The 27,104-nt window shown below is 34.6% G+C and overlaps 1 protein-coding gene across 3 annotated transcripts in view; it reads left to right on the top strand.

Annotated features, from left to right (window-relative positions):
* The window catches only part of LOC123697972 (protein split ends), a 112,247-nt gene that overhangs the window by 39,122 nt on the left and 46,021 nt on the right, over positions 1 to 27,104 (top strand). The window lies entirely within an intron of this gene.

The raw sequence follows: 27,104 nt of genomic DNA, 5'->3' as shown, positions 1-27,104 counted from the left end.
CCCCCTCAATACCCTTAGGATATTCGTAAACACGCTTGCTCGTTTGCGTGAGCCATTTCGGACGTTTTGTATGAAGTTTCCTTACTGTATGTATCTGTATATTGTGCCCATACCCTGTGAATATCAGTGATAGACTTTTTTTTAATTAGGCTAAGACGCCCTTTAATTCCTCCATATGTATGACGTAATCATCACATTTTATAAATATACCATAAAAATGAAATTTTTTTTTTCTGTAATCGCAAGAGCAAAATAAAGAAACGGTTTTTTTCTTTCATGGCCTTATAAAAAATGAAATGTTGTCAATTGTGATAGAAATATAATATATTATACTGATATTTTAAAATAGTTTAGCAGTACAGTCAGAAGCATAAATAATAAATATGTATTACCTGCAATACACGTTGGCCGAGCGTTGTCGAGTGAAGGCCAATACAAACATGTAGACGGTATATTTGCCTTGTCTTGCTTTCGCTCGGTGTCTCTTGTCTAGGTAGGTTGAGTATGACAAGCGCCAACGTGTATAGACCTCATTTGACGTAGCTTGTCACAACTTGCAGCCGCTCGCGACCACTTGCCTTACTTCGGAGCGGTGTCAGTTTTTCTGCACAAATCAAAGGCCCTCGCGCGCGCTCGGCCAATGGTGTTTACATGTTTGTCCGCGCGCTAGTATGCGGTTGGCGTCCATCGTAGGCATACGTACAAAATTTCGCTTTCTACGGTATACACGAGGTATACACTGACATAATAATTGAAAGCGCTCATTAAATAAATAGCAGCGGTGGAGATAATTTCCTCGTCGTCGTCCATATTGTTTCAATGCACAATAAAAAATGACAGTGCCCAACATGTGGGCGTCTCCTCAAAACTCGTCTACATTGGCCATTTGCATTGGCTTCCTTCAAACTTGCCGAACGTCTAGACAGTAGCGCTTATCTTGTGTCCATTTGTCTAGGCTCGCGTTGGTCTAAGCTTGGCCAACATGTATTGCAGACTTTTTACATATTAGCAAAAATATCTGTCATATGAATGAGTTCAGTAATATCTGTCTGCCCGTATGTAGCAAAAATATCATCTGACATTAGTACTTAGTAGGCAGCATAATAAAGTGGCATCAAAATTATGTGATGAAAATGTACCGCAAATAATTGTGATAATTGTGAAGCATAAAATATATAATATATGACGGCACCTACGAAGCAATAATATCTGACACAATTATAAATTCAATTTAATTTAAAATAATTTATACAAAATAAATAAATTTTATTTTACTTTGTTTTAAAACAGTGTAACCATAATATGTCTAAATATATGATAGTGTAAGAAATTACACGAGACGCCGAGTTAGATATTAGTTTGAATGTATTAAGAATGTACTGCGATTCTACACAATTGCCTAATTGATGTAGGTAGTTGATAACAAATCGCAACAAGTCAACGACTATTAGTAAAGTGGGGGTAGTTGGGTCGAACGTCGTATAAAGAAAGTCTGAGGCATGATTCGTACGGCAATTTATAGTTTTCGACAGCTAAACATGTTTTGACAGGAAATAGTGACAACTATTCATCCACAAAAATATTAAATCAAAAGTTACGTCGGTTTCATACGCACTATGTGGGTAAGCCGCATTGCGGGTAGCCGTCCGGCTGACCGCAAGCACAATTATGTACGTAATATTCATTTCTATGCGCACTGCGATGCGGCTACCCGCAGACCGCTCCGGTTGCTCGGAGAGCTGCGGCCCGAGTGACGGCCAACCGGACGGTTGCTATACGCACTGTGCGGTTCAGTCTGCGGCTGCCCGCAATTGAGTGAGTGTGTGCTCTCATCTCGTGTTTGCAAATAAGGATGCACCCAGTACTTCTCTCTTCTCTTCTATGCCATATTAGATATTATAGTTTACTAGCGGTCCGCCCCTTGCTTCGCCCGTGGTACATATTCACGTTTTCTCTACATAAAAACCATCCTCGTACTTCAAGGAATATAATAAAAAAAGAATTAAAGAAATCGGTTCAGCTGTTCTAAAGTTATGCCACAATATACAGATACATACATACAGTAAGGAAACTTCATACAAAATGTTCGAAATGGCTCAAGGCTCAAACCTATAAAGTTCTTCCGCTAAAAAGCCGCAGAACTATATTGCAAGCTTTATCTACAGTTAATTTCAGCTTTTTAAAAGAGAATAAAACAGTTTAAAGATATAACATAGTATGCAGTTCTATGACCAATAATGAAGTTGATAATGAGACGTTTTAAAATATCTTTAGTTTTCCATTGCCTTCATTTTTAGCCGACTTTAAAAGAGGAGGAGGTTCCCGAATCGACTGTAGTTTTTGGATTTGTTACATCAAATATTTGGACGATGTTTGCATCTCATTAGTTCAAACGAATGAGATGCAAACATTCACTATCAAAAAGTAACATAAATCCTTCTCTTCCCTTCAAGACCAACCAAATGTTTTTAGCTTTGGTTCAAACGTTACATCAAAAAATGCAGTATCAATACCATAATCACATAATACAAGAATCACCAATAAGAAACAAGAATTCATACAATTAAAATTTAAAACCATTGACATAATGGGTAATTATCGTGTATTTTTCAACAAAGAACAACGATATAATAGGCTTTGAAATATCTAATTGCCCCGGGCTTTGCGCATTAAGCATTTCCTCTGAAGCCTACGGACATAATGCTGTATAAGTTTGTTGTGAATCTATGAATCTTATTCCGCATACATTCGCACGAATACGCAAACCCTCGCAATTTTTAAAGTGAAACTTTTATTACATCGTCTCAAACTTTTTGGTCTGTGTAGCGCATGTCGCGTGATGCACGATACGTACGATAATTATCGTACAAATACGATAATTTTTAGTTAAATGTCTATAGTGTGAAAAAAAGTTTCACTTTTACCGTGGTTTCATAAAACAACATTTTTTTTTTCATACATGAGCGCAATCATGTTTACATTTTTCGAATGTAACATGAAAGTAACCCGTATTATTTTTTGTTAGGAATAAAATCCCCATCAAGCGTGTTTACGAGGGTATTGAGGGGAATCGATAGTAGCGGGTGACACATCCACAGATTTTGAATGACAAAGATACATAGTATAGAAAAAAGTTTAAAGTGATGTCATTTTACATTAAATAAATATCGATTGTTTCAGTTTGTAGCCCTTTCAATAAATATATTTGTAAATACAGTATCTGACTACAAGTTAAAAAGAGACTATTTTTTAATTTCTATAGATATGGCAGTATGAGTTTTAAATTATGTTGACATATTTTCTACCAAAATGATAGCTACAAATAGTACCTATTAGGAGTCCAGTCTGTTTAAAGATCGCATTTATTTTTTATGCAATCTAGAAGAGCACAAAAATCTAAAAAAAATGGAAACCTTAAAAAAATCTTCTATTTTCTTTTTCTTCCTAAAACAAAAAGGTAGAGGTTCTATGCTCGTATAATAATAATTTTAGTTTATTTTTGCATATTTTGTGTTTTTTAATTTAATTTAATTTATCGTTTTAAAAATAATTTAGTAGGTATACCTACATACAAGTATTGTAAATTCTATTTAAAATAATTATTGAATATATGTATAATACAAATATCAAGCATTATAAATAATTTAGGTACATTAATAGCCTTCGGCGTCCATAACAAAACAAGATTTCAAAATATGTATAGCACTGATAAAAACGTAACGGACATCTAGGCGTGGAATGGAACTCCATCCCTTTACAGTCGATATACCGCACACACGCACTCAGCGTTATGCGAATTCATTTTTCATTCGAACTGCGAAGGTGTGGAATTCTCTTCCATCGTCGGTATTCCCGGACCATTATAATCTGCAGCTCTTCAAGCTTAGAGTGAATAGGCTTCTTCTAGGCAGGCGTGCTCCTTCATAGATCACATCACCGCTTTACATCAGGCGGGATAGTGGTCAAACACCTGCCTATCATGTAAAAAAAAAAAAGTATTTACTTTTATAAGCTGTATTAATTCGGATTGTTTCTTCTTGTAAAATTCATATTTAGGCTACACCATTTTTGTATTTTAATGGGTTTTAATCTCAAAATTACCACAAAATCAACTGTGAAGAAAAGCAAACAGAAATATATACAGGCCGAATTGACAACCTCCTCCTTTATTTTTGAAGTCGGTTAAATATTTTATTAGCCTATATCCGTCTCGAGGGACCACAGGGACAGGGACTCTAACTTTCTCTGTATCAAAATTCATCAAAATCTGTTTTGCCATTTAGGCGTGAAGATATAACAGACAAACAAACTCACTTTCACTTAACATAATTCACATAATATTAGTATGTTAATTACTAAAGTTCAAAAAAAACGAAATAAAAAATGCAAAGAATTTCCGTACACGATTGTACACATTCGCAGACTGCCCCCACTACTTTCCTCGACCGATCTAGAATCAACGCGCGAAGTATAATCTCTACCTCTTGATATTAGTACAGTACCTACAAATTCAAGGAATATTTATTAATACATACATGTAAAACCCTGCAATCCCTAGTAAAGAATATTAATTTCGACATTTAATAAAACCCGTTTATTGGTATTATATTACGAAATTAATAAACTGTACTTGAAATTAAATTATTTTGTAGTTTTCATTAAAAATACATATGAATTGATAAAATTTGATAATAACGCCATTTAATAACATTGCTAGGTCAGTGCATTGCTATTAATTACGCCAAAATTTTTTCTCTCAGTGTGCTGTTGCTGATAATAGCCTTCCTCGCTAAATGAGCTATCTAACACTGAAAGAATTTTTCAATCGGACTAGTAGTTCCTGAGGTAGTGCGTTCAAAGAAACAAACAAACTCTACAGCTTTAATTAAAATTAATTAATAATATTAGTATAGATGTCATGGATGCCTGATATTATTTCTTTTTATTTTTGTTCATATATTTATTTATGCTCTGCCCTACTCCTATCCTTTATTTAATTTCTCTCTGTACAACCGGTTGTCTGGAAGAAATCGCTATTTAGCGATAAGGCCGCCGTTTGTTACAATGTATCCTAGATTAAGTCTCAATTTGTAATTTTTAAGAGCAATAAAGTATTAATAAATAAATAAATAAATTATTGCCACCTACTTGATGTCACATATTTATGCTTTTTGTGAGTAGGTAATCAATGCAAAATACCGAAATAGGAAATTGTGTCAGATGTTATTGCCTCCTAGTTGATGTCAGATATTATTGGCATTATTGCCCCTAGTTGACATATTAATGATTTTTGTGAGGAATCAATGCAAAATGCAGGAATATAAAATTGTATCACATATTATTGCCGCCTAGTTGACGTTTCATATTTATTATTTATGCTGTGAGAGGTTATCACAATTATTTGCTGTACATTTTCGTCACATAATTTTGATGGCACTTTATTATGCTGCTTACTCATGTCATATATTTTTGCTGTATAAAGGTAGACGTATATTATTGAACTTGTTCTTGTAACAGATATTTTTGCTAATCGCCCCCTAGGCATATTATATTAATGTTCGTGATTGTACAAAAAAGCTAAACAGGAATTGACAGAACTTGACACTTCGTACTTAGAAGAAAATAATTGTCATTCAATAAACTACAATCATAGAAATCTAAATAACAAGACACTAGAACTTCTATAATGTCATAATCAGTATGAAAACCACTGTCGCTAAAATCAACACATTTAAACTGATAGCTAAAAAGAATACAATAGTAAACTTGGACAGCTTGATTTTAATGAAAACTAACTTAAATATTAAATTAAGCTTTTTAATATGATTGTATCTTAACACACGATTTAACGGTTTATTTTTTTAATCCAATACGAAAAAATTCGGCTTTCTATAAGAGAGGGCGTTAATTTTCAATAGATATCACTTTGAACCTAAACACATCGACACACGGTCGACTGTGACATTCATTGTTATTTTTATGGTGACACTCGTAATTCTTGTAAATATTCTATAATTTTAATGAAAAACGGCTTTATTTCTAAAAAAAAAATACTTACCATTGAAATGTTATTCCTTTATTAGTATAATTACAAGTGGAAGAGTTTCCGCAAGGGGAAATGCTGAAACATACCATGTTTACACACTTAACGTCTCGAGAGTCGAGAGCAAATGAACGACGAACCGCGAACGCACTAGTGGCGTGAAAGTCACCTGAGTGGCGACAAGGTCACGCGTGCTTACGACTTGTCTTGTTATTTAGATTTCTATGACTAGTTTTGTAACTAGGTAACAATACTTCCCCTATCCGACTCCGATGCCCTGCTTGTTGTATTCAAAACTAGTACATACAGACAGACAGACAAAAATTTCTTTAATCACATATTTGGGTTTGGTATCGATCCAGTAACACTATCAATTTTTTCAAAATATTCAATGTACAGAATTTACCCTTCTAGATTTATTATAATATGTATAATGTTTATGTCACAAAATGGTCGCATTTCATGAAATGGCCAACATAGTTTGATCAGATCGTTTAAATCGTCAACGTTTCACGATTTGGTCATCCACATTTGGCCAGATCGATAGAGAGTCCATAAAACATTAAAAAATACAGACTATTTTAAGAGCTTGTTTATTGTCATTTAAGTTAGTGCCGAGGTAGCGGCCGGCGAATGCCAGAAGCGAATGGTTTTTTTAATAGAAAACAGGTTAGGTGACTTTAATAAACAGCGCACGAGCCGAGCGAGCAAAGCGAGCGTGCCGCAGTAGCGGCCGCCGAATTCCAGAAGCGAATCGCTTTTTAAAAAAGATATAATTATCATAGTAGGATATATAAATATATTTAAGGGGGTATAGGATTTTAATTTTTAGACGCATTTTTTCTTCAATAAGTATAAGATTGTTTTTCTACCAAGATACAGCCAGCTGACCTATATATTTATCCACAGTTACATATAAGCTATAATCAGGTAAATTTTTGTTTGAGAGGAAATCACGGAAAATAATTTTTTTTTTCATGTTCGAGACACCAGCTGACGTATAATAAATACACCATGTTGTAACCAGCAGATTTTTTTTTCATTGAGATATTGGGTTAGCTACAATTTGACAAATTTTTAGCTGAGAGGAAATGAATGAATGTATTTTTTTTCCTACGTGCGTGGGAGGCTACAACCGCTCTTCCCCCCATCCGAGCTCCAGCTGACGTTCACGAAGCTTCATAATACTATACTTTGATGCATTTTACTAATTACCGTTTGAGAGGAACTTTGTCATAAAATCTGTTGCTGGCTCCCGGACCATTAGGCATTATATGGCCAGTAAATTTAAGCCTAGTATAAACATTAAACATAGTTTATGTTATTATTCGATGTTCAGAATCGCATTTGTATAAGTTATCGGGTTAATAACGTTAATGAACAGATCAACCTCCGTTTAAACTTTAAAGTAGGTACTCAGAAATCCCTGAATCTTCTGAGTATGCGTTTCTGAACATCGAATAATAAGAGATGGATTTGTACGAAAAATATGACGGAGTGTTACTAATCAATTGCATAATTGCACTACCTCGTTCATTGATTTGTCTCATTAATTATTCAAAACTAATCAATTTCAAGTGTCTGTCCGGCTCTTGTGGCATTATCATTTTATGGTGGTAGCATCTTATCTTATTATCTTACCTTACCTTACCTTACTATCTTATTATCTTTTATCTTATTATCTTTATGGTGGTAACATCTTTATATACGTCCCCAAGTAACATGTGGGGCATTTCACGCGAAACGGACACAGATTTCAGAGTCAGGTTTCAGATTTCGGTTATATTTTAATATGTTACACCTGTATATGAACCTCGATATGTATACCAAATATTTTTGCATTTAGAAGTTAGTTTAGTTTTCAAAATACAGGTCTTTGAAGATGTCAGTAAGCGTGAGGTATGGGGGACTTTGAATGCAATTATATATACATATTATAATAAATCTGTAGACAGGGTCAATTCTGTACATTAAAAATATTGAAATAATAAATACCAGGGGGTGTTACTGGATCGATACCAAACCCAAATATGTGATTAAAAAAATTTCTGTATGTGAAGGCATCACGTGAAAACTAACGGTTCGATTTCGATGAAACTTGGTATAATTATCCCTTATTACCCTAAGCGTAAAATAGGATACTTTTTATCCTGGAAAAATACCTAGAAAAAAATTAATCTTAATTTTTCAGTTTTATCCATAGACGTTGTTCTGTAGAACCGCGAACACACGTTGCGTACCTTTTTACATAGCTAAGAACATGCACGTTTTTAAAAACATCTGCAGACACATTTTCATAGGAATTTTTTTCAATATCTTTGTTTAAAACGAATTAACTTAATTACTTTAATGTTATTATTTTTAGTTTTTAAAGCCATTTCTTTGAATTGTTTGCAGCGATATGGATTTTTATTGCTGAGAATTATTGTTTAACTCAACCTTTACATAAAAACTCAAAAAAACCCAGACCAAATAAGTAAAATAAAAAATTAAACGCTAAATGCGAAGATAAAGTGACATTTTCAAGAAAAAAATTAAAATTGCAATAACTCTTCAACGGCTAACTTTTGGATATGGTATTATAAGATCAAATCAGTTTGTTTTGACTCCTAACTACACGCTCTTAACAGGAATAGGTCGACTAAACCTGTAACCCTGTATAGATTAATACGAATGAATGTTTATTTTTTATTTTTAGTTTTATTGAATTTTAAATAAAAACATTCTATTAAATAAAAACATATTATAATTATAACATTTTTATTTAGGTAGCTGGCCATTAATAAATGTCAAATTATTAATGATAATCATTGTGTCAGTAATGAGTGATTTGTTATAGCTTATACAGACGCTCCGATTCGGTTGGTGCCAACCATCCGACCACGACCAAATCGGAAAGTGAAGAGAGCGGTCGGTCCGACATAATTATTATTAATAATGGTTGGACGTGGTCGGAGGCGCCGGCGATCCGACCAAACCAACTTCCTATCCGATCCAACCAAATTGGAACGTTTGGAAGCTTTGTTCCGACCAAATCGGCTCATTCGCATAAGCAACGCCGCCGGTGTAGGACGTCTCACGTAAACATGAACGCCGAGGGAGAACGGAGGGAGAACGCCGAACGTGACATAATAATAAAGTTACTTGAACTTTATAAAGACTTTCCCTGTTTGTGGGACTTATGTGACAAAGATTACGCTACGTTTTTGATTATGCTAGAAGTTTAAAAAAAAAATTACAGTGCGGCTACTTTAAAAACATTGAAAAATAAGTTGGACAATAAGCGTACATCCTATAACGCTATTTTAGCATTTTTCGATAATACCGATGTTTGACTTTTGAGTGAAGTTTAAGGCCCTTCTCCCATTACGATACGCACAGGCGATATCCTGCAAGTCTCGGAGACTAGTCGCCGCGGAGTATCTCACATACTTACATAATTTTGTATGTAGGCTCGCACACTACGCTACCGGTATCCTACACGTTACGCGAAATATCACGAATCGCTGATTGCTCGACATAACGACATAACTGTTGTTACAATAAATAAATTATTATTTTTATTATAACGTCCGTCCACAAAAACGAGGCACTATAATGATGAATTTCGTCATTTTTCAGTCGCATAATATGCGAGCACCGGATAGCGAGCAAATATTTAACTAGTATTCTACTCGAGTATCTTATTCTATTAGTAGATATCGTAATAGGAGAAGGGCCTTAGTAACGTTATATTCAAAATTGCCTAATCGTCTATTTTTACTCTAAAGATATTATTTGAATTGATTAGTCTTATTATGAAAGCGAATCCTGATTCATCCATTTATAAAGATATAAGAAATGTACCTACCTAGTGATTGTTGATGTTTTGGTAAGTTAAAATGTGTGTTGAATAATATGTGTTGGATCCAATATTTCTATTACCTGACTTGTTCCTGACTGTTCTACTGTTACACTATTATTAGCTAGACAATGTAGATAGAAAATAAACTTACCTGGACCTAGAAAAAGGCAATGCTATTCATTTAATTCGAGAGTTATTTAACTGAGATGGTTAAATAACTCTCAACCGAGAGGTTTTAAGCAACAGATCAGTCAGTTTTTATAAGTAAGGCTGATTGTATTTTAAGTATGTAACTCAAATTAATGTTTGTTAGTCGCTGTTTTATTGACGTTTCATCACTCGCAGTCAGTCGCTCTCTTAGAAGTTCTGTAATGAGTAATCTCAATTATAATTTTCGTTCACTTGTTTTTCGTATAAAACGTAGTCTACACCACGGCAAATGATATAATGATTCTAAAAAATCACGGCTGCAGCTTTTCACCTGGCCGCAACATCTTGGCAGCCTTGTGCAAACAGATATGATTTCGATTCATTTATATTTACTCATTTATGAATCATATTATGTCAAATTAAAGCTATTTTTTTTCTATTAATTATTATAAATTTGTGCTTTATTAAATCCGGCCGCAAATTGAGAGAGTGTTAGCGTGAAAAAATCCGTAAAATTTTTGGGTATCCTTTGTGATTCTATGATTAAATATTTAAACGCATAAGCTAGCTGATTTTGTGTCTTTAAACATTTTGAACGGAACAGATATTTTTTTTTATTGTTGCATGAATAGTTTATATACCTAGATTACTGGTATAAAATAATAAATATTTAACAAATCGTAATTATAATAATGTGCAAACTGCAATGCAATCAAAATGAAAAGTATCAAAATATCAAAGTCACACTTAACAATGCTTTGAGATATTTTATATACTATATTAACTATATATATATCCATACTAATATTATAAATGCGAAAGTAACTCTGTCTGTCTGTCTGTTACTCAATCACGCCTTAACTACTGAACCAATTTGCATGAAATTTGGTATAGAGATATTTTGATACCCGAGAAAGGACATAGGCTAATTTTTACCCCGGGACATAGTATAAGTTTTATCCCGGAAATCCCACGGTAACAGATACTATGCGGGTTTTTTTTGACTGCACGGGCGAAGTCGCGCAAGCTAGTATATTATATATATATATGTACAATTGTGGACATTTAATTAGAAACACGTAACACGATGAAGTAGTCATCAAATTCATTTAACATTTATGTATATATTAACATATTAGTTCACCCGTTTATCTAGTTTTATAAGAAGTTGCTTAATTTTAATCCAACGTTAGCTTAAATTAATAAAATTAACCAACTTTAAGTGAAGTCTGATTTCCGAGTATTTTCAGGCTGGACAACAAATTAGAAACAGCATGGTTCGAGTGTTCCAAAGTTGCTTCTACAAATATTTGCACCGTTTTTTAAACTTTGCAGTAAAAATGGGTAAAAGTAAGATTTTTGACCCATCAACAAGAAAAATAATTTTAAGTTTACATTTTGACAAAAAACTAGAGTTACAGGAAAATTCAAAAATGAATGAATGAAAATTTCCGATCAATTGCCTAGAAAAGCTCGACCATGAAGAAACCACTGCACGCGAGGATAAGCAAATGATTCTTTTGGCAAAGATGGATCCATTTAAAAGTTCAAATTCTATTATCTGCAAAGTTAATTAATTTTCAGAAACTTTTAGATAAAATGTTTAAAAAACGGTGCAAATATTTGTAGAAGAAAAAAATATTGGCGGCATTTCAACAGGTTTTGACTTTGGAACGCTCGTCTCCCTCCGTAATCAGACCTGAGTCACTCCGCGTGTAGGTATTAAAAACTGGCCAATCTGGCCAAGGCTGCCGCAAGCGAACCTATGATAAATCGGCGGCGAGTACCAACCCTAATCAATTATAGCTATACAGCTAGAACCTATTTATGCCTAAAGTTCGACGTTTGGTAGGGATTGAACCTTCTGTAAGTAGTACTATTATAATATAATATTCTGTGACAGGTACATAAGCAACCATATTCCGCGGCTCTTTTAATACGTATAACCACATTATGTAACTTATTTTGAACCGTAGACCAGTCCAGTCCAAAAAAAAATTGGTAGGTATGTAAATGAACACGTGCTCGACTGGAACGCGAGCTAAATTAAATCAAAATATTGTTTATCAGATTGCGAAGTAAAGCTTCTGTAACGTTCTAGTTATTATTCTGTGCCATAATACACGGGTACCACCTTAGGAAGATACTCGGTCCTTTGGAAGGCTTATGGCACCTGTGTCCCCAAGGTGTACCACGCAGAGGTCCTTTAGAGTATTTAATGTGTTGTGGGGCATCAGTCGCATCCTGCCCATAACTGCACTTTAGAGATACTGGGCAGTCCGTCCCAATGTAGGACTATTGTAGATAGAATGGAAATGAATAAAACTGGGCTATGGAAGAGGGTGTTAGATATTGGGTCTATATGGGGACTATCATGGACGTCTGCCTTTTCAACACACGGTCACGGTCACACGGTTCATGAATCATATTCTTGATAACAACATCATGAAAAAAAGAAAAGAAAGAAAGAAAGAAAAATATTTATTGCCAGTTGCCACATGTTACACACACTTAACAACTACTTCACTACATAGTATAAAACAAAGTCGCTTTCTCTGTCCCTATGTCCCTTTGTATGCTTAAATCTTTAAAACTACGCAACGGATTTTGATGCGGTTTTTTTAATAGATAGAGTAATTCAAGGGGAAGGTTTAAGTATATAATTTATTAGGTTGTAGACAAAGCGGGTGAAGCCGCGGGCGGTAAGCTAGTATATTACTAAAAAACATACACTAGTTACATGGCAATCGGGTCAGACTCAGCGATGCTGTCGGGCTTTTAACACCTGAGCACTCATGTCGGTCTAACTACAATAACATCTATTTTATCTGGCCGGATTCTTTCGACTAACCAAATTAAAATGTGTGCATGCGGCAAGACTGATTATTATTGGCATTCGATTGAATACATCTATCATTGAAAAATCCCAAAGATGTGTTGCTTTATTGTAATGCATTGTCATTTGTGATAGGATTTTTTGCTTGAAAACACGTGTGGTAATGTCGTGCCGATCACTTGAACTTTGACCGCGAAGCAGCAGTTGAATAATTTCCATCCATTTTGGATTAATGTAAATATAATGAATAGATCAGGCCGACTTTATAGTCGGCCTTTTTGTAAAAATTATAACGTCGCGGCCGCTCAGCTGGTGATCTTCTTGTATATTTAACTCACAGATGGGCTGCAGCGATTGAGAGCAAAGATGAAGGCTTGGCTGTTAGTTTGGACATAGCGAAAGCTTTTGATCGGGTTTGGCACAAAGCGCTCCTAGCAAAACTTCCATGCTATGGGCTTCCTGAGAGTCTTTGCCAGTAGGTAGCCAGTTTTCTCACAGAGCGTAGAGCGTAGCAGAGCGTTAAGTGTCGTTATCGATGGTTCCTGCTCCGACCCTAAGCCTGTGAATGCTGGTGTCCCCACAAGGTAGCGTTCTGTCTCCCACTCTGTTCCTTCTGCAAATCAATGATATGCTGCTCAACAGCATCATCCATTGCTATGCAGACGACAGCACTGGTGATGCAGTTTACACCGGCCGTAGCAATGTCTCTCAGGATCGCGTCATTGAGTACCGGAACTATCTCGTGTCTGAAATTGAGGCTTCTTTAGACGAAGTTTCTAATTGGGGTCGACTAAACTTAGTCGAATTCAACCCGAAGAAGACACAGGTTTGCGCGTTTACCGCTAAAAAGCTTCCCTTCGATGTAACCCCTATTTTTCAGGGCACTCCTCTCTCAGCCACAGCTAGTATTGGTATTCTCGGTCTCGAAATCTCGAGTACAAAATATATCCCAAATAGTAAACACAATTGTGATTATAAATTACTTGATAGATCTACTTACAAAGATAGTTTAGTGTCACTAAGGTTACAAAAAGCGTCATCCAAGGATATTGAATAAATAATTCATAATTTAAGTTCTAATAAATTGCCTGGTATAGGTACATAAAATAACGGTGAAAGAGATAAAATTTTAAAAAGTACAATGTGTCCCATTTTGGTATTGTTTATAAATTTATGCGTAGACAAAAGGCTGTTTCCAAATACAGGGTGTCCCAAAAAGTAGTGATGAACGGAAGCTGGGAGGTAGAGGACCTAGAGGGCTATCCGAATTACCCCCATGTATGTTATGCGATTTTTCGTATTTTCGGAGTTATGACATTGAGACTGCCACAATTTGGACGAAATAACCCCAAAATTCATAGTAGCAAAAGAAACCATAAAAAATGATAAAATGGCACTCAGACCTAGACATTTAAAAGACAACTTTTACGGTGATGTCGCACTTGCACTGAGCAACAGCGGGTTCATTTTAAAAATTTCTGGTTATCAAACACCTATAGTCGAGCCAATTTAATAGGCAACATTTGACGTCTATCAATTTTATCTTCGAAGAGAGGTAACGTGCTTAAAAACATCGATTGAAGTGTATTAATCGATACGGATTTGAAACATTTGTCAATCGAATTTATTAATTTATGATGATTTTTATTCACAAGTAATCAATGCATTCGATTCTAGATGTCAGATTTCGATTTTTAGAGTATCGTCTCTAGTATTTAAAAAGAAAAAAGGTTTATTGACACAAAATTGTAGCGACGTCAGTTCTACAATTCAGAAATTGTTTATTATGTTTAGGATGGTTTATCAGTAAAATGAAATCTTAAAATTACTTGTATCGGTCATTATTATTATAAATATGTAATTGTAATTGAAAAAAGTTAAGCAAATGTGCAGTTCTAACAAAACGAAATATCATGTTATTCTATGTCGTCGTTACTAGGTTACGTTGTTGAATTTTGTTGAACTGTCAAATGTTGCCTATTAAAATGGCTCTACTATAGTTATTGGTTTTAATTTGTTTTTATTAGAAATGAAATGAAAATTTATTTGTATGAATTGTGGTTGTTACAAAGTTATAATAAACTAGCGGTCCGCTCCGGCTTCGCCCGTGGTACATATTCACGTTTTCTCTACATCCTCGTACTTCAAGGAATATAATAAAAAAAGAATTAAAGAAATCGGTTCAGCTGTTCTAAAGTAATTATGCGCTTACCAACACATTTTGGGATTCATTTTATAAGATTTCACGTCCGCACAATTCGCCAGCAATTGGCATACAAATATTTTAATTTTATAATTTAAAATAATTCACGTAATTTATTATTTAAACAATATATTATTTACATTAGTTCATTTTACATTTATTTAATACACATTATAAATTATAATATAACAATATGACAATTTGATTATTACATTATAATTGATTCCTTACGTCAATTTTTGTCAAGTTAGGTACATTTATCGTTTCGGTAATTACGCCTTTAGTACACCGACGCATTCGCGTGCGGCAGCGAAAAAACGAAAAATCTGTCAGTAGTATGGCAGGTTTTCGCATATGATATGTCTCACTCTAGCACATAGATAGATGAAATAGTTGCGTCCTTGTCAGTATTGTTTCGCAACGAACTGCGAAATGGCCATTACACAGACGCATTATAATATAAAAAATTCGTTTAAGGAATGGAAACAGTGATTAATAAGCCACGCTTTTAATTTTTTGGTAGTTCCCTTAAATGTTTTGGTATATGGTTAAAAATCTTTACACACATTACACTTGCATTCTTTTGGTAGAGTGCTGAACGGCAGTTAGGCATCATTAGACGTGTGGGATCTCTTAGTCCCAGTCTAGAGTGGTCTTTCATGTTTTTTAAAAGTTCACCATGTTTTTTGACAAATATACAAATTTCCAAAATGTATGATCCCGTGAGTATTAAAAGATGGTGCTTTTTGAATAATGGTCGACAAGATCCTAAGGGACCAATATTGCACATAGCCCTTATACACCTCTTCTGTGCCAAGAATACATTTGTCTTTTTTTTTGTAAGGTGTTTCTCAATGTTAGCCAGAAGGGCTTCTACATTTTAACGCGGACGCGGGGGTGAACTGAAGGTTCACCCTGGTAGCGACATGCACAAGGGCGTCCCCCCTTGACGGGGATCTCGAACCTCGGCTTGGGCTGTCGCTTGAGTGGAGGAGGCCAGAAGGGCCCTAATCGGACGGGCGCTCACCCGGGTGGGCGCGGGAACGCGGAACAAGGGACCTCGTCTTCGCCGGCGAAGACGGTGTACGCTTTCTGCTGTGGTGTGTGCGGTGTCGCGGTTTGTTCGACGTTGGGCTTCAATCGCCGAGTCTAGCCGTGCGTTAGCTTTGGTAATATCATCGTCGGAGTCGTCCAAGACATGTCTCGGCCGCCTACGACGATGAGTGGGATCGGGTTTCGCGACGTATGCGATGGCCTTTGTCACCAATGGGCTGGGGTGGTTTTTAGCCTTGTCGAAGTAGCGCTTAGACGCTTGCTTCATCCATTGGGCTATGGTGGGGAGTTCTAAGTCCCTATGTAGGTCCACGTTACGCACGAACCAGGGCGCTCCAGTCGCTGTTCTCATGAACCGCGACTGAATCGTCTGGAGCTTGTGTATGGAGCTGGGAGCGCAATGCGCGAAAACTACACTACTTATAAGTGAGGATTGGACGGAAATACATTTGTCACGTCTGTCGAGTTGCCCCAGAATATAATTCCATACCGTATCACAGATGTAACGTATCCGTAATATGCGGTAAGCGCAGCATTGAAGGACACTGTTTTTTGTAGTCTTCTTAATGCATAGACGAACTTATTTATTTTTCCAGTAATCATGTCACAATGTGCTTTCCAGTTGCAATTTTGATCTACATTTAACCCTAGGAACTTTATGTAATGTGTTTGTTCGATGGTATGGAACTTGTCCGTCACATTAAGAGGTGTATGTCGAGCTTTATAATTTGAAAATTGAATAAATTTTGTTTTAGTCCTATTAGCAGATAGATTATTATCATTAAACCTTATCAATACTAATTCTAAATTATTATTAACTAGCGGTCCGCCGTGGCTTCGCCCGTGGTACATATTCACGTTTTATCTACATAAGAACCATCCTCGTACTTCAAGGAATATAATAAAAAAAGAATTAAAGAAATCGGTTCAGCTGTTCTAAAGTTATGCGCTTACCAACACATTTTGGGATTCATTTTTATATTATAGATCGTCATGTTATAATTTATCTCTTTGTGATCGTCAGAATAAATTATTGAAATGTCATCTGCAAACAATATACACTTTTGGTCCATAATGTCAGGTGGGTCATTTATGTAAATTAAAAATAATAAAGGCCCCAATATGCTGCCCTGTGGCACACCGAGACTATTAGGTAAATAGGGGGACTTGTATGTAGTGAACTCTAGCTTGGTATTTTTAATTATACTATATTTGTTTAAAAATTTTATGAGTCTGGCAATCATAGCTTTTTCCAGAATTTTTGAAAAAATGGATATAAGTGTAATTGGGTGGTAATTTTTTAAATCAGTTTTGCTACCTTTTTTGTAGAATGGCTTAACAATAGATACTTTCAGGTTTTCAGGGAAGACGCCTTGCGAGAATGAGTTATTAATTAAATTAGCCAATACATAAGCTGTGTTTACATTCTTTAAGTATTGCTTGTATCTATTGAGTCATAACCGACAATAATACATAATATAATATATATAATAATACATAAGAGAATTTATGATTTTAATAATCTCTTGCTCTGTGCATGGGGGAGAGAAATATGCTGCTATTTATTGAATTTATTTTATATTTGTAATTATTTGATTGATTAATGGAATTAGTTATTTTACTTGAATTATTATATGTCACATTAGTAAAGAAATTATTAAATGTCATAGCCTTAGATTATAAAAAGAGATGTCGAGCTTTTATTGCAGTTGAAGAACGGAAATTTGAACATATTTTGTAAAAAAAAAAGTAATAAATTTAATCATAAAAAAGAAACTGTCTTTATTTTACTCTAGTTCACTTATTTGCGTTTGTATGTCATAAGTAGTCTATCTGTCTCTCTCACACATGGAATGTCTCTCTCCATCTTATTTAAACCACGCTGTGGTCATTAGGAACGCTTTGGGTAAACTACAATCGTTTTTTGTAATTTCAAAGAAATTGTTAAAAACAGACTTTGTTTAACAAAAAATTTTTTTATGGCCGATCTAAGATATAATGAAGTAAGTGTTATACCGCCTTAGAATTCTTATTAAATGCGCTAACTTTTAAAGCTACTTGCCAAACTGGAGTAGTACATTTTTTTTTTCAGGACGATCAGTTGAAGTAGTGCGAAAAATTAATTTTGAAAACTTGGTAGGGTATAAAATGACATTTTCCTACGAGTTGGAGTGATCGGCACAGGGTTTAGGATCACAGGTTACATAAAGCACTATTCGGGATGACGTAAGAGAAAAAAAATTGGCAAAAAGTAAATATTTGTAATGCTGGCCATACACCATACTTTCTATCGTCCAATCGGCATGACGCTGCAGCTTGATCCAATCTGCAGTTAGTCCATAGAGACCACACACACAACGTTTGAATTGTCCAATCGGCAGCAACGTTCAGTTGAAGCCATGGCGTCACCGGTGACAGACGACGATGTTTTAGCCGTTTTGGGCGTTTTATTCGTAAAAATGAAACAAAAAAAGGATTATAAGCCGGGAAGATTGTTGTTATAAATATATATACACCTATTTAATGAGAAGTACCCAATGTGTTAAGTAATCTGGTACATACTTCATCTATCTCCCAAAAAAATCATATCCAAATCCGTAACCGCGTTGACATCTAAACATCCATATACTTTCATATTTATCGACCAAGCAAGCGAAGAACCTATGCTTCAGCTTAGACGAAAAATCTTGACCAGACTGAAGTGAAGATCGCATACCGCCACACACGGTCCAATCGACATGATCCAATCGCCATGATCAAGCCAAAAGAATCGAAATTCGATTGTTCCGTCAAGTATAACTATCATGCCAAATAATGCCAATCCACTCCCACACATGGTCAGTTCTAACTGATCCAATCGGTAGCGTCATACTGAATGGACGATAGGAAGTATGGTGTATGGCCACCATAACAGTGCCTGCAGTGCGCGCCAAAGAAATATTATACATACACATTACACTCGAAAAACACAGTGCAGCGGCGAAATGACAGCACACATAGCTTTATTGAAAATGACGATAAATCATTCGGTTTAGTTCGGCAACGCTCCATCTGTCTTTTATTTTGTAATCTAAGGCACAGTTGACAGATATACAGGGTGGAAGGTTAGGATGGGGCATGAAGGGCAGGTACCTTAACCGTTGTAGATACATGAAAACGTTCTTAGGAGACTATCCTTAAATTCTTGAGAAATTTTAATCTGCATTCACAGATTTTTGAAAAAATGTACGGTCAGCAAGGATATCGGCAGTTTTTAAAAAAAATTTTTTTGATGCCAATCGATCCAGTTTCTCATGGGGATCAAAACACTCTAAAAGACCAACTGAGGTATGAGTACTAGAAAAGTTAGAAATCGCGAAAAACTATTTCCACACATTCACTAAGAAAATAAGTGATTCAACAAAGATGCGCTAATAGAAAACTCCAAAGAGATTTTCAGGCTTCAATATTTTTTGTTTCTGTTGATTATTAAAACACATACTGATAATAAGAAGAAACATTAATTTAATTAAACGGTTGTCAAAGAAAATAAGAAATAACAAATTATTAAAAAAACAAAATACCCGACTGCACACTAAAAAAAGAGTAAAAATCCTATATTAATTACTCCCGTGATTGAAATGAATCTAATGATACCGCATACATATTTTTTTAAAGGGAAATTTAGAAAAAATATTATTATGTCTTTATCCCGTGGGACTTTTAGGATAAAATGTATCCTATGACACTCCCGTAATCAAGACAAATCTAACGATACCTCATACATCAAAATCCATCAAGCCGTTTAGGCTACAGGTGGTCACAAAGGAAAAGACATACATACATACTTACATACACTCGAAAAACATTACCCTCCTTATTTGGCAGTCGGGTAAATAATAACAAAAAACAACATTTAAAGTGGTGATAATTCCAGAATTTCTGAAATAATTTACATAAAACTTATGATATGAGATGCTCAAAGTGGTCACCGTTTTGACGTAAACATAGGTTTGTTCGTTTTACTACTGAGCGCGTCGCAGCCGACAACTTATTTGGGTGAATTCCATAAAGTATTGCAGAAAGTGAATCTTTTAGTTCTTGAGCATTGTTGTATGATCTTTTATAAATTTCATTCTTTACATAACCCCAGATGAAAAAATCTAGAGGTGTCAAGTTGGGGCTACGGGGCGGCCAGAGTGGCCGGATGGGACCATGTGTGCCAATCCATTGTGCCCCAAATTGTTCATTTAGGTATGAGCGCGTTTGACGACTGTTGTGAGGTGAAGCACCATCTTGTTGAAAATAAATTTTTCGAAATTCTGCAGTGGTAAATCGTCTAATACATCCTCAAGATTTTTCAAAATGGTGTTGTTGTAGATTTCGGAGTTCAGGGTGCCTTCGTAAATCTGTACCAATACCACTTGATTGGACCTTACCTTACCTTTGCGTCGCTGGCATGTTATGCTGCTGTGCCTTTGTCTTTTTACTTGTTCATGAATGAAAGTAGTTTTTCGCGATTTCTGACTTTTCTAGTACTCATACCTCAGTTGGTCTTTTAGAGTGTTTTGATCCCCATGAGAAACTGGATCGATTGGCATCAAAAAATTTTTTTTTGAAAACTGCCGATTTCCTTGCTGACCGTACATTTTTTCAAAAATCTGTGAATGCAGATTAAAATTTCTCAAGAATTTAAGGATAGTCTCCAAAGAACGTTTTCATGAAGCTACAACGGTTAAGGTACCTGCCCTTCATGCCCCATCTTAACCTTCCACCCTGTATATACGTACATACAGTTAGGAAACTAAGCCCCGGCCCTGCGATGAAATTATGACATAAGCACTATTATAGCTATAGGGCTGTTACCTTTTTGATATTTAACCGACTTCAAAAATAAAGGAGGAGGTTATCAATTCGGCCTGTATATTTCTGTTTGCTTTTTTTTCACAGATGATTTTGTGGTAATTTTGATATTAAAACCCGTTAAAATACAAAAATGGTGTAGCCTAAATATGAATTTACAAGAAGAAACAATCCGAATAAATATACCTTGTAAAAGTAAATACGTTTTTTTTTCAGGGCTATATTTCGAAATCTTGTTTTTTTATGGACGCCGAAGGCTATTTAATGTACCTTAATTATTTATAATGCTTGATATTTGTATGATAAATCCATACTAATATTATAAATGCGAAAGTAACCCTGTCTGTCTGTTACTCAATCACGCCTAAACTACTGAATCAATTTTAATGAAATTTGGTATGGAGATATTTTTATACCCGAGAAAGGACATAGGCTACTTTTTATCCCGGGAAAATGACGCAACCCCGGAAATCCCACGGGAACGGGAACTATGCGGGTTTTTCTTTGACTGCGCAGGCGAAGCCGCGGGCGGAAACCTAGTATATATTCAATAATTATTATAAACAAGAATTAACAATACTTGTATGTAGACCTACAAAATTATTTTAAGGGCCGATTTTTCAATGCCCAGATAAACAGCTAGATAGACTTTATTCTTCAGTTAACAAAATATTCAATTTTTCAATAGACGAATAGGACTTATCTATCGAATAACTACGTTATTTGAGGAATAAATCTATCTGCTGCTCCAACGGCCAGATAGCGTGCTATTCGACGATTAGACGTTTGAGTTGACAACTGACGCGTCAAATTTGGGATATTTTCGTATGTAATAACATAGAGCGTAGAATTTTTACAATAAAGCCTCTTTCTATAAAATAATTATCAATTAAAATCATATTGAAATTGATGTTTTTGATAGTACCTACTGATGATCATGCCATTGAAAATTTGCCGGACGCTGCCTTTATGTCATTTCCATCGTAAAATATATAAATTTTAACACAAATTTAATCAAAACTCTTTACTCGAATCAAAACAATAATCAACAATCATAGAACACAAGATAAACTTAAAATGCACTCCTGACGTGAGTCATAATGACGGTTGTTGACATATTGCAAGTTGACTCTATCCCGCTCTAACCTGACTAATTTAATATGTTTGTTTCGCCACTCCAAGAGCAGAGCTGCCAATATGGAAATATTTGGTCAGATAGTTATTCATCAAATAAATCACGATTGAAAAATAGGCGAGCCGTTATGAGTTAGATAAGCAATTGAATAAATCTATTCGAGGGGTAGTTATTAGACTGTTTATCTGGGCATTGAAAAATCGGCCCTTAAAAGGATAAATTAAATTAAATTAAAAAACACAAAATATGCAAAAATTAATTAAAATTATAGTTCAGGATACAAATATTTGAGATCCATCAAATCAAAATTTTTTATCCTTGTTATCTCTGTTAGCTACCACAATCGAGACTTTCGTACACGAAATTATTGGGCGTCTCATCAAAATAAAGCTACAAACGGAAAATTAGCTTGATAGTAGTCACTTGCAAAAATGGGCGATGTATCCTGAACTATTATTATTTTGGTTTTAGGATGAAAAAGAAAATAGTTTGACAGGCTTAGTGCTTGACAAAGTGGTGACGTCACGTATCGATAAAAATACAATAATTATAATATCTATCTTTTTCTTCCCTAATATTTACGTAATTATGCACATAAATTTAAACAAGATTTTTTTAAGGTTTCCATTTTTTTAGATTTTTGTGCTCTTCTAGATTGCGTAAAAAATTTTATACAGACTGGACTCCTAATAGGTACTATTTGTAGCTATCATTTTGGTAGAAAATATGTCAACATAATTTAAAACTCATGCTGCTATATCTATAGAAATTAAAAAATAATCTCTTTTTAACTTGTAGTCAGATACGGTATTTACAAATATATTTATTGAAAGGGCTACAAACTGAAACAATCGATATTTATTTAATGTGAATTGACATCACTTTAAACTTTTTTCTATACTACGTATCTTTGTCATTCAAAATCTGTGGATGGGTCACCCGCTACTATCGATCCCCCCAATACCCTTAGGATACTCGTAAACACGCTTGCTTGTGTGCGTGAGCCATTTCGGACGTTTTGTATGAAGTTTCCTTACTGTATGTATCTGTATATTGTGTCTAAGGTAATAGCAATTTCTGGATCTGTTATATCAACGTCATTGTGTGAGATTAGGTCAATACAGTTGCTATCAGACATATTATGCGTCCCTCTGTTCTTTATCAAGTCCCATGTAGCTTTTGTTTTGTTTTTGGAATTTAATATTAATCTATTATTTATTATTCTTTTTGAGCAGGCTATACAAGATCGGAGTATCTTATTGTATTTTTGAAATTTTATCTTTTTTTGAAAAGACTTTGATTTATAATGAATAAATCTTAGTTGTCTTTTCCTTGCACATGCTATTCTAATGCCTTTTGATATCCATTTCATGTGACTGAGAGTATTCGATATCTTTTTACCCGACTACGGCAAAGCAAAAGGAGGGTTATGTTGACAGGCTATGTATGTATGTATGTATGTATGTATGTATGTATGTATGTTCATCTGTTCCCTCGTAACGTCTAAACTACTTATCAGAATTTGACAAATGACATATCATTAGAAGCGTCTTAATTGTCCGCTGGTTATAGGCTATATGGGGTTTCACAAAATCTAATGTGGCGTCCTCTATCGGACAAAACATATAAAGTAAAAAAATTAAGTTAAGATAAATATCCCGTGTTTGGTATCATTTGAAAGCGCTTTCCTTGTACATTTTGAATATATATATGTTACCGGAAATGTATGAAATCAAGGAATTGTATACAAATCCTAGGAAATGTGTACAATTCTGATACCATTTAGGAAATGTATAAAATATTGTTTAATAAACTATTTAATGCATAGATATCCTAGGAAATGTATATAATCTTCCTAGGAATTGTATACAATTCTAATATCGTATTAGGAAATGTATAAAATAAATGATTTCTTTAATAAAACACTGTATCGGGTAACAGTCTTACCGTAAAAGAATAATAATATGTTCATAATATCTTACTCATTAACATTTCTTAAATCAACTTATATTCAATCAAATCAAATTTTCATTTGGTTAGTAATCAGTCCCCTCGTCCCGCTGTCCCCTTGTACACGTCCCAGTCGGATTGTATAATCTGCCGTATTACAAACGGCCGGCATTTTGTAATATGCCGAAATTCGTCTTTTTCCAAAATTCTACAAAAAGAGGTCGTGAGCCGATTCGTGGGGCTCCTATTTCTACGTAGTTTTAAAAAACACGATTCTAACCTAACCCACCCCCTTATCCAAACCAAAAATTCTGATGAGATTCTCCCCCCATCGACCCACGTACCTTCCAATATTATTTCATTATACATTTCCGATTGCTATTTAGGAAATGTATAGATTTCATAGGCAATGTGTATAAAATAATTTATTTCACACATTTCCGATTTTAGGAATTTTAGGAATTACATACATTTCCTAGGAATTGTATACAATGACGGATAACATACATTTCCGGTAACATATATATTACTAGTATTTGCTCGTGACTTTACCTGTATTCATAGGCTGATTGCATATAATTCACATCTTTTCGTCCATAGCTTCTTTATTAGTTCATCAGTTTAACTTTTGTTAATATTATGCCCCCAAATACACTTTAACACCAAAATAGTACGAATAATATAAAGTGAAAAAACTAAAACCCAACTACGACAATAACCGGCGCTGAAAAAGTATAAAACAAGATTTCAGAATACTGAACTGAACAAAGTTGCTAATGTAGTTGCAAGTAAATGGACACAGTAGACTCTACCAAGATGCCTTCGTTGTAAATTGACAATAATGTCATACAATACTATTCTGAAGTATGCAATATTCCACTATGTAAAGATAAATTTTCATGTTTGGAAAGGCGTAGTCACACGTTGTTGAAGTGCTACGGTAGATAGGTATATTATTATGTAACGTGTGACTACGCCTTTCCAAACATGAAAATTTATCTTTACATAGTGGAATATTGCATACTTCAGAATAGTATTGCATGACATTATTGTCAATTTACAACGAAGCTGAAGGCATCTTGGTAGAGTCTACTGTGTCCATTTACTTGCAACTACATTGTTCAGTTCAGTATTCTGAAATCTTGTTTTATACTTTTCCAGCGCCGGTTATTGTCGTAGTTGGGTTTTAGTTTTTTCACTTTATATTATTTTTATACAAAGGGAAACGTTAATTTTTAACCAGTCTTTACTAACCAAAAATTCGTTACTGTAATGTTGGAATTCTAGTTCTGTATTAATTTTATAACAAATTCTATTAAGGAAATTACTATGAGCTTAGACTATGAGAGTTACAATAATTGTCATTAAGGCAATTACGTGGTTCAAGGACCTTGATGATTCTGTCACTACATTTGAATTTGTTTTTTTAACCGCCCCCTATAATATACATCGTTGTTGAAGAAAAAGTGACGAAAGATTATGGAATTGTAAAATGTATCGTATTGTATCGTCATGTGTAGTCGTTTCTACCTAATTTATGCTTTCTCTGAGAGGCAGTAACATATTTTATGAATAGTAAATATTGTATACTATGTAATATGTTGTGAATGTAATGTAGGAAGACTCATCTTTCAAAATTAAACTTATTAAGCAAGGTCTCTACTACATGACCCATTCTGGAGACATTAAGATGACTAAGCATGTAATTTTAAGTTCTAGATTGGGGAACAGTTAAGAAAACACCAATTTAAAAATTAATCTTATTCAACACGGAATCTACTATATTCTGGAGGACTGATGATGACTAGGGTGGAGAACATCTCACCTACAGAGATATAAAACATGGAGTACATTATTTGACGTAATTCTATAGAACGGCCTCTATCATGAACGGCCTTTATCAGGCAAATGTATTTAGCGTTCTCTGTACATCTCCACATACCTAGTAGGAATATATGCATGCAACCTACACACACCGAAAAAATTAGGGGAACGGACAAGAAATCGTGTTTTTTTCGACTTGTTATGTATTTTGTAGTTAGTTAGTGGTTAACTTTTTAAATCCCTTACATCTTTGAAATGATGAGGAGAAAAAAAAATTGTGTTTCGATTTTTTAACATTAAAATATTATACCCATTTAAGAGTTTGGTGCCTATTTATCGACTATAGCAGCTTCAAATAAAAAATATTGTAACCTGTTTTAAACTGATTTTATTTCTTTCTACTGTTTATCTTTAAACGCATTACAAAATGAGTGATTTTCCTGCGACTGAAGCTGCCAGAGCCATAGCAATGACTGATGTGGGTCATACCTTACGTTCAAATACAGTGTAGGTGTGTCGGTATCTATGGTCTATTACAATGTTCAACGGTATAGTTAAACAGTCATAATATATGTGTTGGCGCGGGCAATGAAGAAATTGGGCAACTGACACTTTAGATGACCGTTTTATAAGGGCGCAAAATTGGATAATGTATTTGTTGTGGCTTTGGAAAAAGCATGTGGCGTGTGTAGATCAGTACCACCATATTATAGCAACAGGAAAAATATAGTACAATTGAAGATTAAATATGAGTGCTTCGATCAAATCTATTTTTTTATGATGTTGTAACTTTAAATTTATGGTTTTTAGCATCGTTTCCTTTATTTGTGCCTATAAGATGTCGCCGTCATCTGATTAAATCTGATATTTGTTTGGATGACTAGGCCGAACGTTGATTTAACACGATTCACTATGACTTCCAACTAGTTAGCGAATTGTAATAATTATAACCCTTTGAACAGAGCGGATAGAACGTTCGGCATATTGTTGGATGACGAGTTGTTCTTTAGTCATTCAAATAATGTGGTCATTCAATGATCGCTCTAGTCTTCAATCAAATAGCAGATTCCTCCAGATGACTGTGACATATCTAGTATCTTATTAAAATCCCCTGATTAAACAGATTTTCCAAAGAGTTGACATCTTCAGTCTTCAGAAGAGTTAGTCTTCACGAAATAAAAAAAAAAATATATTGAAAAAACCTTCGTTTTTCTTTTAAAGATA

This window comes from Colias croceus, chromosome 15 (assembly GCF_905220415.1).
Source record: "Colias croceus chromosome 15, ilColCroc2.1".
In the NCBI taxonomy this organism is placed as follows: domain Eukaryota; kingdom Metazoa; phylum Arthropoda; class Insecta; order Lepidoptera; family Pieridae; genus Colias; species Colias croceus.
This window is presented reverse-complemented; position numbering and strand designations above follow the sequence as displayed.